We start from the raw sequence: 18,310 nt of genomic DNA, 5'->3' as shown, positions 1-18,310 counted from the left end.
CTGAGCCAGAATCCCCAAAATACATATTTAAAACCTCAAAAAATAATAACCCCAGCTGTAATAAAGTTCTGAGTAGAAGGAGAACTGGCTGATGATTTAGGAGGACTTAGGTTCAAGTCCCACTCTGACACATTCTAATTGTGTGCTCCTTGGGGAAGTCACTTCTTAGTGGTCCTAAGAAACTCTAGTGATCAGTGATGATACAGGAATTTCTTTAGGAGCTTCTTCTATCAATGAAATTATTATTAATCCAGTTTGAAAAATTTTAAATTATGTTGATATAGACTATAGGATCATAAATTTAAGACAAGAAGAGAAGACTTTTAGTCCATTCATCTTATTTTGCAGATAAGGAGACTGACTGAGACCCAAAAGGTAAGGGGACTTGCTTAGACACATAAATGGTATACTCAGGTTTTGAACCCAAGATCCTCTTAACCTCAAATCCTGGTCTTGATCTTATCTGACTCATTGAATTTTCTCTAGCCTTAATTTTAGTAGAAGAAAAGCTACCATGAAAATAATTTTTAAAATCCAGCTGAACAAACTGAGGCATTAAGAGGTGAAGAATTTTGCTAATTCTCACTCAAAGATTTTAAAACAATAGAAATAAAATTAAGAATATTAAATCAAGCAGGGTCAGGAAATATAGCCAGTTCCCTACTGCTCCTGTACTTTTTCATAACCTTGTGAAAAGGATGCTCAGATTGTGAATGACATATGAAGTATATAATCAATTTTTACACTGATAATAAATGGTACCTCTCACTGATGGATGAGAAAGCTTTATACTTGGTAACAGAAATGAAGACCCATCTGGCTTTGCAGTGGAAGTGGAGGATTCCAGAGTGGTGGAGGAAAAAAATGGGAATGTCAGGAATCCCAAAGGACTCTCCTAATACATAGGTGAAGTTGTTGTGGCATGTGGCTCATTTGTCTAGAAACAAGATGAGGAATTTCAGAAATGGTATTTGAGCTTTCCATTTTAAAGGAATCAGAGTTCAGTATAAGGTCCTGAAGCAGGAGTATTCTTCCCTTTTGGTATCATTGACCCCTTTAGTAGTCTGGGGAAAGCTATGGATCCCTTCTTGGAATAATATTTTTAAATGCATAAAGTAAAAAACATAGTTTTATGCAGGAAACCAATTGTGGTGGCATGTAGTCATTAAAATGTCATTTAAAACAAATTCACAAACTCTAGGTTAAGGACCCCTATTTTAGGGTTTAGATTTTACACATACAAACAGCGTACAAGTTATGGCATGCTAAATACTTAGGAGAGGACTGAGCAGAGAGAATCGACATAGAATATTTGTAAATATATAAAAAATTTCCTAGGGCATCCGCAAAGATTTCATGGGAAGACACAAGCCAGGGGAAACTCAAGACAAGGTGATATACTGAAAAGAACACTGGATTTGAATCTGAAATCCCCATCCCAATTTGGTGACTCTAGACAAATCCTTAATCTTCTTTTTTCTCAGTTTCATCATCTGCAAAATGAAGATAATGACACACTTAGCACTAGCTCCCTCTCATAGCTAGAAGGAGGAGAGTATGTTATAAATTCTAAGTAAGACCCTATCAGTTGAACTGTTTTTATTTCTTAGATTTCTCATTTCTAGACCACCAAAGGTATGCCAGTAGCCTTGACTTCTAACATGAAAGCCCTGTGATCCTGTGGAAGATTAATAGGATGGATTCAAATTTCCTAATTCAAGATTCCTAAGTTGAATCCGAAGATTCATCTCTGTTGAAAAGAGTGAAGGATTTCCATAGTTCCACATTTTAAATAACTTTCAATTTTTAATAACATCATCCACATTCCCTAAAGGCCTTCAGTTTCCATATTAGAAACATTTTCTCAGCCTCAAATGTTTCCATTTTCACAAACCTCAGAAATTTTGTCCTGCAAAAAAAAATGTTGGCAGTTCTGTAAAATTTTAAGACCACCTCCCCAAATATTTTCTGATTTTAGAAACAAACATTTGGAACCAAAAACATGGGAAGGCTTACTAAAGAATTTTTATTTGTCTAAAATATATTGTTACTTCGATGATAGCATAAGATCATGGTAGCATAAATCTGGAGGTAGAAGAGACCTTCAAGGCCATCCAACTTCCTCATTTTACAGATGAAGATACGAAGATAACACAGGCAATAATCATCTACCACAGGAAAAAAGCCCAGTTCCTCTGACTGACTCCAGAACCAATATTTCACTTTACCAAGATGCCTCCTTGCCTAATAGGAAGAGCACTGAATTTTTACTTAATTTTCTTAATGTTAATGACATTGGTCAAGTCACCTTGGATTTTGGGGTATTTCCTCATCCATAAAATGAAAGAATTGACTGTGGTGGTCTAGGATCTTGCATTTTCATTTAATTATTTTTGATAGTGATCAAGACCTTTCAGCTTTCTGGGTGTTTCCATGTCTATAAAATGAGAGAGTTGGATGAGATACCTTCTATGGTCCCCCCTTCAGTTGCACTTCTGAGATTCATACTTTCAATTAATTATTTTTGATGATTACTTATTGATTAATTAATCAATTAGTGATTAACTGATCTATTAATCTCATATTTTATATTAACTATTTTTGATGATTCCATTGTGAAATGGAGGAGAGGGGTGACCTCAGCAGGATTTCAGCCCTACTTCTGACACTTTCTGGCTATGATCCTCTCAGGACATGAAGTTATTGAGCAGATGCCTGTAGGCACCGATGGAGGGGGTTGGCATTAGGAACTCCCAACATTAATGAAATCATCAGTTCAATTTTAATTTATATAAATAGTATGTCTTGGAATGTTCATTGCCAATGATTTGAAATAGGATAGAAAGACGCCCCTCTTAGGGAAAGAGAGAATCACTCTCCCTACTGTTTCTTTTTACCCTTAATTCACCATATCCTTCCCCATCTCACTCCAACCCAGCAAGTATCTTCACCTCTTTTTTGGGAAATCTCAGAGTCAATGAAACTGAAGAGCCTGAAATTTCTCAACTAAATAGATGAGTCACACAGAGCAGGGAGCAGGAGAAAGTGGTTTCCTGGAGAGGGATGATATCATCAGGCCTAGGGGTGCATTTTCTATCTACATCATCACCTGTCTTCCTGCATGACCTGGAGAGGCAAGAAAATGATGTAAAGAGTGGACAAATGGGGGAAAGGTCAATACTGTTGTACTGCCTCCGTGTCTCTGACTCTAGTGACTCAGTTGCCTGATTGAAACTGGTCATCTAAGCTGAAAGCTACCTTTACCCTAGCAGGAAGTCTGGGATATAAATTGTGAATGCAACTTACTCCACCCAGAATTCTGGAATGAATTCTCTACCTTTGGGACTAGCATTTTAAAGAGATTATTGCAGGCCTGAGATATAAAGAAGTGTTCTTAAAAGATATTTATAATTCTAAATGCTATAAAATTTGCATAATTACATTGCTAAATATATACATGTTGTAAAATACAACAGCACTATCTAGTATATTAGCAGAATTATATAAGGGAAAAAATTGCTAGGGAAAGTTAGAAAAGTGCACATACTTGGGAGTTTTTTCATTATTAAAAACACCAGTTCTAAACCCATTTCAAAGGGGGAAAATGAATACCAAAAGCAATTACAAAAGGATAAAATTATAGTGCATTGTCTAGCCTACAATATGGTGTTATTTTAGAAATATTCTGAGCTGTATAGGTCACTTTAAAGTGCCTCCCACTACTAAGTGTTTAATTTTCCTCGTGCAGGGTCTCATAAACTGCCAAACCAATTTCTCTTCAGATTTTGTAACATAAATAAGTGAATAAAGCTGAGGGTGCTTTCTTTCTGAGGCTCTCAATTGAAATTTTACAGCTAAGTTGTAAAACCACTGAAACTCTGGAAGGAAAGTGAAAATCTCCAAAATGTTTTTCCTTATCTGGGCTCTGCTGGACCCCTAAATATGTTGGTTCAGAAGCACTTGTACCCAGCAGCCAGGGTGACCTCTAAATATCTTTGGATGTCAGAGAAAATTAGTTATCTCCCATCTGTCCTCGGGAAGTTTCCTTGGATAATTGTGTATGTGTATGTGTATGTGGGGGGTTTTGTTTGATTGTTTTTTGGAGGAAAAACAATCTTTCCAAGCCCTGTTAAGTTTAAGATAAAATATGAGAGGCTGATGTAATTTAATCTCGATTCCTTTGCTTAAGTCTGTGTCTCGGTCTGATGAATTCAGCATTAACTGTTTTGGGGATGCAAAAGCAAAACATTCTGGAAGAAAATCATATGCCAATAGAACCAGGGAGAAAAAGAAATAATGGCCAGCTTTCTCCCAGATGTCCACCATATTAGAAGTCTCCTCCCAAATGATAGCCAACGTGTTTGACCGCCTTGGAAATAATGTGGTTCCGTTACAGATTACAACTGTTTTAACTTTAAGGACAGGAATTCTCATGTCTGAGCCTCCAGAAAGGAAATTGTTTGTGACTGACCACATGGCCTTGGGCAGATGACTTGACTTAAGATGGTTTGGGTTATCCAGATGGAGTTATTACCAGCAACTCGTATAGGGTTCTTTGAGCAACATGGAACAGGCAATGATCTGAAGTCTATTCTCTTCCTTTTCCCCGACTCTGATTCACTCTGTATTCATATAGTGGATGTCGATGAGAGTGCCAGGCTTTGAATACCATCCCTGAGACCTTGAGCCAGTCATTTCACCTCCCTGGGCTTTAGTTTTCCCAGCCATAAAAGAATGATGTCAACTAGATGCCTTCCCAATTTCCCTTTAGCTCCCCAGATCTATAAGCATAAGTCTGACCATTTTTCAAGAGGTCTGTGCAGTAATGGGAAAGGGAGGTGGGTTTGGACTCAGTTGCCTCTAAGGTCCCTTTCACCTATGATCCAAAGATCCATCTTTCTGTTCATTTCCCCTAAAACATCATTTGAGGGGACCATAGATTGAGTGCTAGGAACATCTTTAGGGATTGTCCGATCTGACTCCCTCATTTTACAGTTGAGGAAATTGGCTCAGAAAGATGAAGACACTTGACTGAGCTTAGAAAGGTGGCATCCAAATCAAGGGGTCCTCGGACTCCAGACCCATTTCTCTGTCCTTCCACAACATTCCTTAAACATAATACAACTATAGAAGATTTCTCTTTACCAATGCTAACCCAGAACTTCAAGACTCTTTCAAGACAACTTCTAAAATTGAGTCCTCATATTAAGTTAAATGTAAGGGATGTTAACAAATTACAATCAAGTCATTCTTTTCTCCTGTCCCATTTTTCTTCCAATAAAATGGCGTTTTTTTAGAGACTCAATGGAAACTGAAATCATCACCCAGCCTCTTTTCATCATGGATCAGGAATAGAGGGATTTGGGGCAGCTGGGTGGCTAAGTGGATAGAGAGCCAAATCTAGAGATGGGAGGTCCTGGGTTCAGAGGTGACCTCAGACACTTCTTAGCTGTATGATTCTGGGCCAGTGACTTAAGCCCAATTGCCTAGACCTTACTGCTCTTCTGCCTTGGAATCAATACCTAGTATTCATTCTAAGACAGAAGGTAATAATTCATCTAAATTTCCAAAAAAAGAAGAGATGAATTCAAAATGAGGTAAAGCACCCAATGCTGCACAAGTGAGGAAGATATTAAAGTAGTAACAACTCACATGAGATGTATTTAGGGGAAATCTTTGGGGTTGCTGCCTATGGGGTTACTTTTAAATTCTGCTGTCAGCCCACTTGCAGAATTAACTCCATCATGGGTTGGGGTCCCTAGATGCAACCCTTTAGAGAAGAGGAAGCTGGGAAGAAGTTAGCTTTTCTAGTTCTACCCAAGTTTTTCTTTCTCACATTATACATATATATATATGTGTGTGTGTGTGTGTGTGTGTGTGTGTGTGTGTATAAATATATATATGTCAGACATTTCCCTATCTATGTCCAGTATAGCTAAACTCTTTTTTTTTAATCCCCTTTTTAAATTCATGTAGCTTTTGGCTATGGTTTCCATCTTTTTCAATCATGTCTGACTTTATAACCCCATTTGGCGTTTTCTCAGCAAAGATACTGGAGTAGTTTGTCATTTTCTTATTCAGTTCATTTTATAGATGAGGAAACTGAGGCAAACAGGGTTAAATGACTTGCCCAGGGTCACACAATTAGTAAGTGTCTAAGACCAGATTTGAACTCATCTTTCTGACTCCAAGTCCAGCACAGTGTCTTCTGTACCACCTATGATTATATAATCATATATTTAGAGTTGAAAGATTCCTTAGATGTTAGATCCAATTCCTTCATTTGATGGATGAGAAAACTGAATCACCCAGTCCTTAATTGACTGGCCTACGGCCACACTGCTAATAAAGTATCTTAGATGGCATTTGAACTGAATCTTCCTTTCTCAAAGTCCAATGCTATGATCCATTATACCACCTTTTTCTTTTTTAATAAGAAATGGCTCTCTGCAAGGCTGAAGGAAAGTAGGTCCACTAAGAAATGTAGGTGATATGATAACAAAATATACTAATAAGAAAAAATTGTGCCAATGTCAAAAGCATAATTCAGAAAATCTTAAAAGGATCGCTGCTCCATCTTAAGAGAGGAGAGAGGTTGAGTGACTTGAGGCAAATTGAATTTTTGCTTCCCACCTCCTGTCTTGAGTAGTCAGTCTCAGAAATTGCCCCCAAAGACTTCAGGCTGTGACTCTGATGCATACAAATTGGATTGGCTCTCTTGGCGCAAAGAGCAATGAAGAATCAAAGAAATTATGTGAATATTTCTGCCCAGTGTCATCTCAGGTCTAGGAAATTCTGTTCATTTTTTCAGTTCTCTTCTGGTGTTGGTGAAGGGTTTCACTTCTAATACCTTTGGAAATGATGCCTTTTCAGAGCAGCTTGGTGCCTTGAAAGCTCCCTGTGCTGACAGATCTTAACATTCTTTAAATATTTTCTTGCCTTACTGTTTTTTCAATAAATCGGCTTCTCTGCTGACATTTGCTGAGCATCTCCTAATAGGAGATTACCTAAACACTGAGAGATACAAAGATGCTTGAGACAACGTCTGTCTTCCAGGAGCTTTGAAATTCCAAGGTAGCCTTACGAAAGAGTCAAGGATATTGACTCCAAGTTTGAAGACCTAGATTTAATTCTCCCTCTTTTCTTACTACTCATGTGACCTTGGACAAATCATTTAACTTCCCTGAATCTATTTCTTTAGTCCATCAACAAGCATTTATTAAGCACATACTGTTGTTCATTCCCTGTGCCAAATCCTGGGAATAAAAGAAAGATAAGACCTTCTCTGCTCTCTAAGAGCTTGTGGTCTAATTGTAAAGACCAAATTTGACCCAATGGACTTTCAATAACAATATAAAAGATTTAGAGGAATTATGCTTATGAACCTTGTAGGAATTCCATATTCCTTTATGAGGCAGCTTTGGTACATTGACAAGTGCCCTGACACTGGGGTTAGAATACATGGATTTGAAAACCTCCTCTGACATATCAAAAACCTATGTGAACTTGTGTAAGCCATTTAGCTTTCTTTTCCTTATCTTGGAATATAAGGACAATGGGCTAGATGGCCCCTGAAGTTCCTTCTTCTCTAGGTCCCAGCACTAAACACAGATAATAGGTGCTTAATTAATGTTTATTGACTTGACCTTTTTAGGTAGGACCTCTTGACCATGATAGCAAATCTTTGGCAAATCTTCTCTTGCCATTTCTATAAAAGAGGACCCCATACAATAGAGAGAATAAGAGATGGACTCCAGAAATAGTTGGGAAGCATTCACTTTCTAGAATTTGGGAAGAAATGTATTCCTCCCAGTCTAATCAAAGGGTTCCAGGAAACAGTAGAGGAAAATTCCTTTTCTAGAGTTTGGGAAGAAATATTTTCCTCTTTAGCTTCCCAAGATTCACCTGGGATCATTATAGCCTAAAAAAAAAGATAATATTGTTGTTGGTGTTTAGTTATTTTCAGTCATATCCAACTCTTTTAGATCTTATTTGCAGTTTTATTGGCAAAGATCCTTATATGATTTGCCATTTCTTTCTCCAACTCATTTTATAAATTAAGAAACTCAGGCAAACAAGGTTAAATGACTTGCCCAGAATCATGCAGCTAGTACATGTCTGGGGTAAATGAGCTGTACAGGAAGAACTAGCATCTTGTGTGAGAGCTTGCTGAGCCTTTTTGGGGGCTACTCATTTGCCCTTTGTGTTTTCCTAACACACAACTTTTACCTGTGGCTCCAAGAAGATGTAGCCTATTCAGCTGCCAGTCCACAGTAAAACTGTCAGAGAAGGTGATCGAAACCAGATTAAGGACAACGATAGTCCTCAAACCTGTCAGGGACTTAGGGGGGTGTCTACCTCAGTATAAATAAGAACAATTTATTCCAATGGCCATCAGGCAGCTGCAGCAGATCCTGAAGAGTTCTTAAAGCATCAAAGACACCAAGGATATCCACTGCACCCTGGACCTTGACTTTTGTCTTGCCATTAGACTTCCTTGACTCTGGAAGAGAGAATGACGCTGATGACTTTGTGCCTTTCTGCCTCATACAAACATAATTCATGCACAATTCAGGATGTCACCCTGTGATGTCATGGATCCTCTTCAAAACAAAGGATGAACCAGTGTCTGAGGTCAGATTTGAACTCAGGGAGATGAGTCTTCCCAAATCCCAGACTATGCACTCTCTCCCCAAGTCACCTAGCAGTCTGGATGAGATTATTACATTACAGTTTCCAGGAGCTATCTGAAATCTGAATAGTCACTTCTAACTTATTTTTCCTTTTTTAATATTGGAATATGTTAAGAGGCAGCATAGTATAGAATATAGGAAAACCTAAATTCAGATAACTGCCTTTCACACCTAGGAGCTGTATGACCTGTGACAAGTCACTTAACCTCTTAGAGGTCTTAACAAGTCCAAGACCAACTTGCAGATAAATTGGCTTTCTGAGTCAGTGAAGGGAGTCTCCATTACATTTGCAAAGCTCAGTTCTGTAATTCACTCTCCCCATCCTTTCCCATCCCCATAAAACTGGAATTATGTGATCATGTGTTGTCTAGGTTTTGGCAATATTGGCATCGTTCATTGTTTGTTTATTTGTAATGCTTTGTGTTTTCTCCATAATTTTATATAGTCAAGAATTTCTTTTTTCCTAATTTGTTAATATATTTTATTTTTCCTCAACAATTTTCAACAGATCCCAAATAAATCCTCTTAGTATATTCCCCATACAATAGTTCATCAAATGTTCTCAGAAAGGAGAGATAAGCCATTTTAACTTGGACAGCATGGTAGTAATATTGACTATTTGACAAGAATTTGGCTCTCCATGTTGACATTTAATCATGTATAGTATTTTTTTGCTTCTATTTACTTCTCTTTCCATTACTTCATAGAAAAGTTCCCCTGCGTTCACAGATTTCCCATGCTTTCCACAGATCCTTCATATTCAGCATTTCTTTATTGCACTAGATAGCTTAGTTAGAAGTCAGTAGTTTTGGTGCTTATCTAAGAGAAGAGGATTGGGAAGTAGAATGGAAAAAAAGTTGGGATGGTTTTTTTTGTCCCTTTCAGGAAAGGACAAATTAGAGATGGGTGATTCTTTTGTATACTCCATAGAAATCACACCTATTAGAGATATTGTAAGAATGATGCTTGGGTTGATTATAGAGTTTTCCCTGATGGCCTCTGAAGAACTTTCCAGGTCTGTGATTCTTTTAATCTGTGATTTTCTATTTCTGAGATCCTTTGGGTCAGACTATGCTAAGATTAGCTCTATTAGGATCACCATTCATTCATTATGCCATACATGAGATGCCTGGGTTAAATTGGATGACCCTGAGATACCTTCCAATTCTAAAATTCTACTGTTCAGTAACATTTCATTTATAAAATTATTTTTGTGGGAAAATGTGTTTCAAAATTCCTAACAACCAAATAAATAATCATGCCTTGTTTATAAATTGGGGGTTGCCTATTCATTATCCACTGTAGAATCAACAGTAATCTCTCTTGAGTTCTTGGGAGGGAGAGATTCTTGTGAACACAGAGTGAGTGGTCTGTGAAGATTTCATGGAAGGAAGAGGAAAAACTTAAACTGGCCCTTAAGTGGGTTAAATGAAATAAAAACTCATCTACAAAGCCAGGAACTCTTGAAAATCTTGAAGAGGCCCCAAAGTTATATAGCTCCTCTTTAATGATGACTCTTCTTGCCTGAAGAAGACAGGCGCCATGAATCTTCTGGGGATCCTCATAACCCTTCTCCAGCTATTGGCTCTACATCTCTCACTGTTTTTCCAAGTGGACTCTGATAGTAGATAGAGAAAACGAGGCAAATATCAGTGATGCCATTGTTTCTTCTCCCTCTTTGGCAACTCTTTCCCAGAGTACCATGACCTCCTCTGGGTTCTAAGTCACTTATCTGCTGACAAGATGACCTACGGAGGATGATGCATGGAGTTTCATTGAATGCTCTGGGGCAGCTTGACACCAAGTAAGGCATGGCAGAAAGTGTCACTTCAAACCAGCTTCTCCCAAAAAAGTATTTCATCATCTGCCACAAATTATTTCAGATGAAAAAGCCTTTATCTTCCACTTCTGAATATGCTTTGTACACAACTCATAATAGACTGTCAATCAAATCTTGACGATTGACAGCAGGAGCTAAAACAAAGGAAAAGCTAAATTTAAATAGAGGGAGACCCAGATAAGCCCTGTTTCTTTGTCAAGGAATCCCTTATCCCTACAGAGTTGAAAGGGAAATTGTCCCAAATGGGCTGGTGGACTCCTATAGCAATCGTATATTTCATTCACATTCTTAACCTGGATTCTGGGACTGAGCTGATGTAACTTCTTGCTTTCTACAGCCTTTAACATTATTAACCATAGATCCTAATTCATGTTATATCCCTTAGAGGCAGTTACAGTGGAAGAGAAAAAAATCAGTCATTTTTAGCTTCTGTTGTTCTTAGTGACTCTTTCTGTCTGAAATTAGATGTATGATGCCTGGTTTGTTTGAATTTAGAGCTTCATTTTGCATGGATAAGGCCTTCCTTTTTAAAATATCTGCCTAACCTGAGCTTTAAATTTGATGACTTTCAAAGACAGTAAGCCCCAGAAATTCTGCTTTACCTGCCAGATCTACAGTGGTTCCACCCACGTGACCAATGCCACTTCCTCCTTCCCATCCAAACTTAAAAGCATAGAATATTAGTGTTGGAAGGACTTTCATGAGTATCAACTGAAAACTCCTCATTTTAAGTGCAAAGAAACCAAACAATTTACCCAAGATCATACAACTGGCAGAGGTATGGCAAGTACCTAGGTTTCCTGATTCCTAATCTTGTGGTCCTTCCAATGTGCCCACATTTTCTGTAAATAGATATATTTATCATTAGTGACATGCAGGGAAAATGCAGCCTAGACGAGTGAATAAAGAACTAACCTGGGAGGATGGAAAGGATGGAGGAGGGAAGAAAAGAAAGAAAGAGGGGAGAAAGGAAAAGGGAAACGAAAGACTTATTAAATATCTAGGCACTTAATATTTTCTTATTTGATCCTCATAGTAACCCTAGGAGGGAGGTACTATTATTATTCCAATGATAATTATTATTATTATTTAGTTCTTTGCTGGTTTTTCATTTCACCCAGAGTATTTTTGTTCATGGTCCATCCGGGTTTTGTTCATCACCAAAGTAGATAGCTTCCCCTTCCAAAGCCTTCTTTCCACCGTTTATAGAATCATTTTTCATTTGCAGGTAAACTCTAAGCCAAGGTCCCTGAAGTCTGTAATCATGAATGAGCAAATACTTATTCCAGTTAATACCTGTAAGAGAAGTGAGCTGTGCCATCGAAATAGAACGTTGCCCCCAAGGAAGGGAAAGGCAACAAAAATTAAGCAGGAAAGTGTTTGTAGTCCTGTCATGCTTGGGGAACGCCGGGCTGGCCAACAGCCTGCAGGGAGGAACAGGATGGAAGGACCTCACCCCAGACTTGTTAGGAGCACAGATGAATCAGAAGCCAAAGCTGATGACAACCCTTTGGGAAAGGCTTGCTTTAGCTGAGATTCAGAATGACACTGAGACCCCTTCCAGCCATGAGTTTTCTGTAAACCGATTTCTAAGTCTGTGATAGTATTGTGAAACAAGCAAGCTGCCTCCTGGACTCATAAAGCTGGATGGATGAGTGCCCAAGGATATTGGCTTTGCTTGGGCTAAATTATTGGAAATGTGAGCTGAAAACCCACCAGACCCCGGTGTAGCCAAGCTTTGCTCTCCTTAACACTCGCAGCCCTATACCATTAGTTGCTTGTGCCTAAACCTGGAATTAGAGGAGAGCTGGCACTCTGGGTGTGGGTTACACATTTCACTAGGGTGTGTGCTCAGGGATTTCAGCTTTTGTTTTTTATGACAAACTTTTTGTTATTTTTATTCATTCATCAAATGAAAGAAGCTAATTTTTTTTACCAAACTTGGTTCATTTTAACCATCTTTACTTTAAAACCATGAATTATTTTAAATGAAGAAGCACAAAATACCAAAAAGTTTGGAGACATTAAGGTGAACCTGATGCCACTCAGCCTAGCCTGAAATAAATTCCTTCCAGTTCTAGTATCTAAAGTTCTAGATGAGGCAGGATTTTGGATGTGATGTCTCTGGGTAGTCATGAAAGATCTCTATTATCTAACACTCAGATCAGGCTGCCTTGTATGGCAGAAAGAATGTTACTGTACTGGTCACTTAATTGCTCTGTGCCATATTTTCCTCCTCTATAAAATGAGAGGATTAGACTGGATAGACTCCAAGATTCCTTCCAGATCTAAATCTATAATCCAAAGTATGATTTGCTTTTCCTTTAAAAGAAAATCATGTAGGCTGAGAAGAAATCTCTCTTTTATCAGATTATCCCTAGACTTCATGGACCAAGGATATGATCTAATCGGATATTAAGCTTCAGAGAAGTTTGATATAATATATTACATATTATATATATATAAATTATATATAAAATATAATAAGGTTGGCACAGATTTTACTATATCTTACGTATAATGGAAAATTCTGGAGTCTGTTGGCAATCTGAGAAGTAATAGCTGTAAGAAGGAATGTTTGAGTCTCTGAAGCTCTGACTTCAAATGTTATTTGTGTGTAAGTATATACATTTATATGCATCAATGTTTGTGTACATTATTTCAGTATTTCTGGGAAGAAGGGGGTGAAAAGACTAACTTTAAATTCATTGTAGAAAGATCCCTATTCCTCCTATGTTTTTTATAATGAAAATTAATATGAATTTCATCAGACCATAAAGAAAATATGGGGCATCAAGATAAACAAGGATGGGGGGGGTGGAGCCAAGATGGCATAGGCAGCAATTCAAGTGAACTTTCCCAATATTCTCCTCCAAATTTTAAAATAATGGCTCAAATAAAATTTTGGAGCCTTTGAGAAAATAAGTCAGAGTGAGACATTTTTCCACTCTAAGGCAACTTTAGGAAACCAGTAAGAGTGGTCTGCTTCTGGAGTAGAAATCTTGTAGAAGCACCAGCAATGGGTGTTGGAGGCAGCTGCAGCCTTAGCAGCTTCAGGAGATGTTTTAACTCTTGAGACTTTCTGGGTTACAGTTCTAGAACAGAGCAAGAAGGAGCATCTCTCCTCAGTCATAAGGGAACAGGGAATTTGGTCAAAGTTCCAAAGCCAAGAAGAATGTTAGCCCTTAGGGCTGCAGGTAAGAAGGGGTCATTCCTGAATAAAGACCAAGGAGTAGATTAGGGAAAACACTGATCACACTTGCCCTTAGATAACAATACTTTGGAAACTCTGGAAACTTGCAGATCCTCAGAATTAGTTCTGAAAACAGCAGCATGAAAAAGGCTGAAACTTGGGACAGTGCTGCCCCACCCCAGTTGAGCAGAACGCACCTTTAACATAAAATTCAAAGACAGAAAATGGACTGGGAAAATGAGCCAACAACAAAAAAAGAATTTGACCATAAAAAGCTACAGCAGTAGGTAGGAAGACTGAGACATAAACTCTTAAGAAGACAATAATGTACAAAATATTTATAAGCAAAGCCTCATTCAAAAAAGTACCAAATGATTCCTAGCCCAATAACAATTCCTTGAACAGTTAAAGAAAGAGATGAGAGGTAAAGGGAAAATTGAGATTAAAAAAATGAGTGATTCAAGAAAATTGCTAAAAACAGCTTTGGAAGACACATACAAATTCACTTAAGAAAAGAACTCCTTAAAAGGCAGAAGTGGCCAAATGGATAAAGAGATACAAAAAGTTCACTGGATAAAATAATTCCTTAAAAATTAGAATTGGGCATGTGGGATATTCCTGAGATTCCCTGAGATATCAAGAAACAATCACGGTCAGAAGATTGAAAAAATAGAAGAAAATGTGAAATATCTGACTGTAAAACAATTGACTTGGAAAATAGATCAAGGAGACTTAATTTAAGAATTATTGGACTACTTGAAATCATGATCCAAGAAAGATCTTAGACACTATATTTCAATAAATTATCAAGGAAAAACTTCCCCCAATATCTCAGATGGAGAGGGCAAACTAGAAATTGAAAGAATCCTCTGATAACCCCTTTAACAAGATTCCAATACGAAAACTCCTAAAATATAGCCAAATTTTAGAGCTCCTAGGTCATGGAGAAAACAGTACAAGTAGCTAGAAAGAAACAATTCAGGTATCATAAAGCCACAGTCAAAATAACTCAAAATTTAACAGATTTTTCATTAAAAAAACAGAGGGTATGGAATATAATAATCCAGAGGGCAAAAGAGCTACGACTTTAACCAAGACTAACCTGCCCAGGATAATCCTTAAGGGGAAAAAGTGGATTACTTCATAAAATCAGAGCAACTTTCAAGCATTTCAAGTTAAACTGAACTTAATCATTATTAGATCCATTAAAAGGAGTCTACATGGACAGAGGGCATGAATGTAAATCAATTATATTGGGATGATTTTTTTCATGAAGGTAAGAAAGAGGGATAAACTGGGGGAAAGGTGAGAGATAGAATGGGAAATGTTTTTGCATAAAAGAGGCATAGCACAAATAGCTTTTGTAATAGATTGGGAAAAGGAGATTAGTGAGCAATGCTTGAACTTTATTCTCTCACATTGTAATTAGTTCAAAGAAAGGGGGGAAATGCACACATGCAGGAGCAACTAGATGACTCAATGGATTGAGAGCCAGTCCCAGACCCAGTCCTGGATTCAAATATGGTCTCAGATGCTTCCTAACTGTTGACCCTGGGCAAGTTGCTTAACCCCGTTTACCTAATCCTTACCATTTTTCTACCTTGAAACCAATATACAGTATTTATTCTAAGATGGAAAGTAAGATATAGATATAGATATAGATATAGATATAGATATAGATATATGAAATAGAAGAGTGATGGGGTAAGAAATATGAGGAGGGGATGATGAAAGAAGGGGAGATAAAGGGAAGTAATTGTGAAAAACAAAATAGACTTTGAGGAAGGTCAGGTTAAAAAGAAGAAAATAGAATGAAGGGAAATACACAGTAATCATAACTATGGATGTGAATGGGATGAGTTTACCCATAAAATGGAAACGGTTAGCCAAGTGAATTAAAAACCAGAATCCAATAATATGTTTGTTATAGGAAACTTTCTTGAAAGAGAAAGACACACACAATTGAAATAGAGGGCTGGAGCAGACTCTATTATGTTTCATCTAAAGTGAAAAGTTAAGAGTAGCAATCGTGATATCAGACAAACCAAAAGCAAAAATAGACCTAATTAAAAGTTATTATCAGGGAAACAACATTTTCCTAAAAGGGGGCATAGACAATGAAGTATCAAAAAATTTTACAGCAAGTCTCTCTGTTAAAGATATATATGGTTTTTAGTAAAATTTATAAAAATATGAACCTGTCCAGTTGAGTGGCCAAAGGATATAAATATAATTTTCAGAAGAAAAAATCAATGCTATCTGTAGTTATATGAAAAAATGTTCTAAATCACCATTGATTCTAAGAAAGCAAATTGAAGCTCTCAGATACCACCTCACACCATCAAAAGTAACAATTTCTGGAGGGAATGAGGACAAACAAATGCATTAATGAACTGTTCATCAAATACCAAATTAACTGGTCAAAGTATTCTGGAGCACAATTTGGAACTATGCCCAAAGGGCTGGGAATACTCTTTGACCCAGCAATACCACTACTAGTTCTGTACCTCAAAGAAATCAAAGGATAATGACCTATAGGTACAAAAATATTTATAGCAGCAATTTTTGCAGTGGTAGGGAACTGGAATTTGTGGATATGTCATTAATTGGGGAATGACTGAGCCTTTTGTGACATATAATTGTTGAGTACTATTATACTTTTGAAAATTACTAGGGGAATCGTTTCAGAAAAACTTGGCAGGACCTATTTGCAAAGTGAGGTGAGAAGAACCAGGAAATCATTTTGCACAGTAATAGTGATATTCAAATGATGATCAACTGTGAAAGACTTGACTACTCTGATCAGTACAATGATCCAAGACAATTCTAAAGGAGTCACTGATGGAAAAAATGCCATCCACTTCCAGAGACTCAACCGAGGAATTATGGGTACAAAATGAAGTGTAATTTTCTTTCCTTTTATTTGAGATATATCTAATATTGAAATATGTTTTAAGTAATTTCTGGTGTATTATAAGTAGCATAATGTTTTCTTTTTTAGTGGATAGGGAAGGGGTGGGAGGAATGAAGAGGATTTGGAACTCAAAATTTATAAAGAAAAGAATGTTTCAAATAAATAGTAATTTTTAGAGAAGCAAAAAAAAAAAGAAGAGAAAGATAAGTAAAGAAAGGTCTCTCCCCATTTCACTTTGCCTAGAAGCAGTTCCCAAATGACTGAGAAAAATGTCAAATGAATTCACCAGGCTTTATACCATCTACTTTTCTATTTGTTCAATCCTGTGATATTTGTTGTGTTTGTGTACATGTCATGAAACTACCCTGTGCTAGGTGCTTCATCTGCAAGATTCAGTGTGGGTCTTGCGCATAAGCAGAAAGAAGGATTGTAGATCCTGTAAGAATAATTATAAGAACCACTGAGATCTGGATTTTCAAGTCTGAAAAGTTTGGGCTGAGGGCTGACCCTTTGGGGTGGAAGTTATGATGGAAGTGCCTCTTTTCCCTTTGATTCCTTGTAAAAAGGCTGAAGCTTAAGACATAAAGAAGAGAGAGATAAGACAGAGAGATGAGAGGTCCTAGAATCAAGAAATTTAGAGTTCCATAGAATCTGGGAATCTAATCTACCAACTCTCACTTTTTTCCTGGTGAACAAACCAATGCCAAAAAGAGATAAAGGAGATTGCTGGTAATAAGAAATGATATTTCTATAACACATCTAGCTTTGCACAGTATCTCATTTAATCCTCAGAGCATCCCTGTGACCTGTATTCCAAATCTCATTTAACCTCACTTGACTGATGAAGAAGCTCCAAGAAGTTAGTTAAGTAACTTGCTCTGGCTCACACAACCTAAGCAAGAATCTAACCGGGGGTTCTTCTGACTGACCTATGTTCCTTTCCTCCATGTCACATTGTCTGTGAGAGGAAAACACAAAAACTTCGAATGATAAATGACATTTTTTCAACTCGTATTTTGCTCTTTTCACCAGTTAGAAGTTGTGTCTTTGTTTTCACACCCATATCTCAAGTGTTTTGCTCCGTATAACCTGACCAATCAACTAGGACTAATAAGTTTGCCCTCTTCTTCTGCCTTTCCCGATATATGCTCTTTGAATCCATCTAAATATGGATTAGAAGATCCTTAGATCTAGACTTAGAAGGGATAGCCAGAGTCCATCTATGATTGGCTCCTCTCTATGACTTTTTAAAATTCAAAGCTATTCTTCTGCATAGCTACTGCCCATTAATTAATAATGCATATTAGTAATATATTTATATTAATTATATGCATATTTGTAATAGGTTTTATTTTTCATGCTTTCTTAATGGGATGAGGAGGGTTGAGGAAGTCAATCTAGAACTGAAAATATGAAATAAAATTGAATTCAAAGCCATCCTTCTGGTGATGAGATTAAGCTTATGGAATCATAAAGCCTCTTACTGGCTACCATTTTTGTCAAGGGCAAGTTGTTCGTTTTTTTTTTCCTCCTCAGACTGTCCAGTTCTGTTGGGTCATTGGTTACTATAGTTAGTAACTAACAGACAGTACCTTAACACTCCTAATTCCTGACCTTTGTTGCCTCCATCTGCTCAGTCCTACAGCTTCCAACCTCGAGAGGAGTGCTAC

At 37.3% G+C, this 18,310-nt stretch overlaps 1 protein-coding gene across 24 annotated transcripts in view; it reads left to right on the top strand.

Moving 5' to 3' along the window:
* Positions 1-18,310, top strand: part of KIAA1217 (KIAA1217 ortholog) — a 1,016,332-nt gene that overhangs the window by 924,715 nt on the left and 73,307 nt on the right. The gene's annotated exons all lie outside the window — the stretch shown is intronic.

The sequence above is a fragment of the Monodelphis domestica genome, chromosome 5 (genome assembly GCF_027887165.1).
Source record: "Monodelphis domestica isolate mMonDom1 chromosome 5, mMonDom1.pri, whole genome shotgun sequence".
Taxonomy (NCBI): Eukaryota; Metazoa; Chordata; class Mammalia; order Didelphimorphia; family Didelphidae; genus Monodelphis; species Monodelphis domestica.
This window is presented reverse-complemented; position numbering and strand designations above follow the sequence as displayed.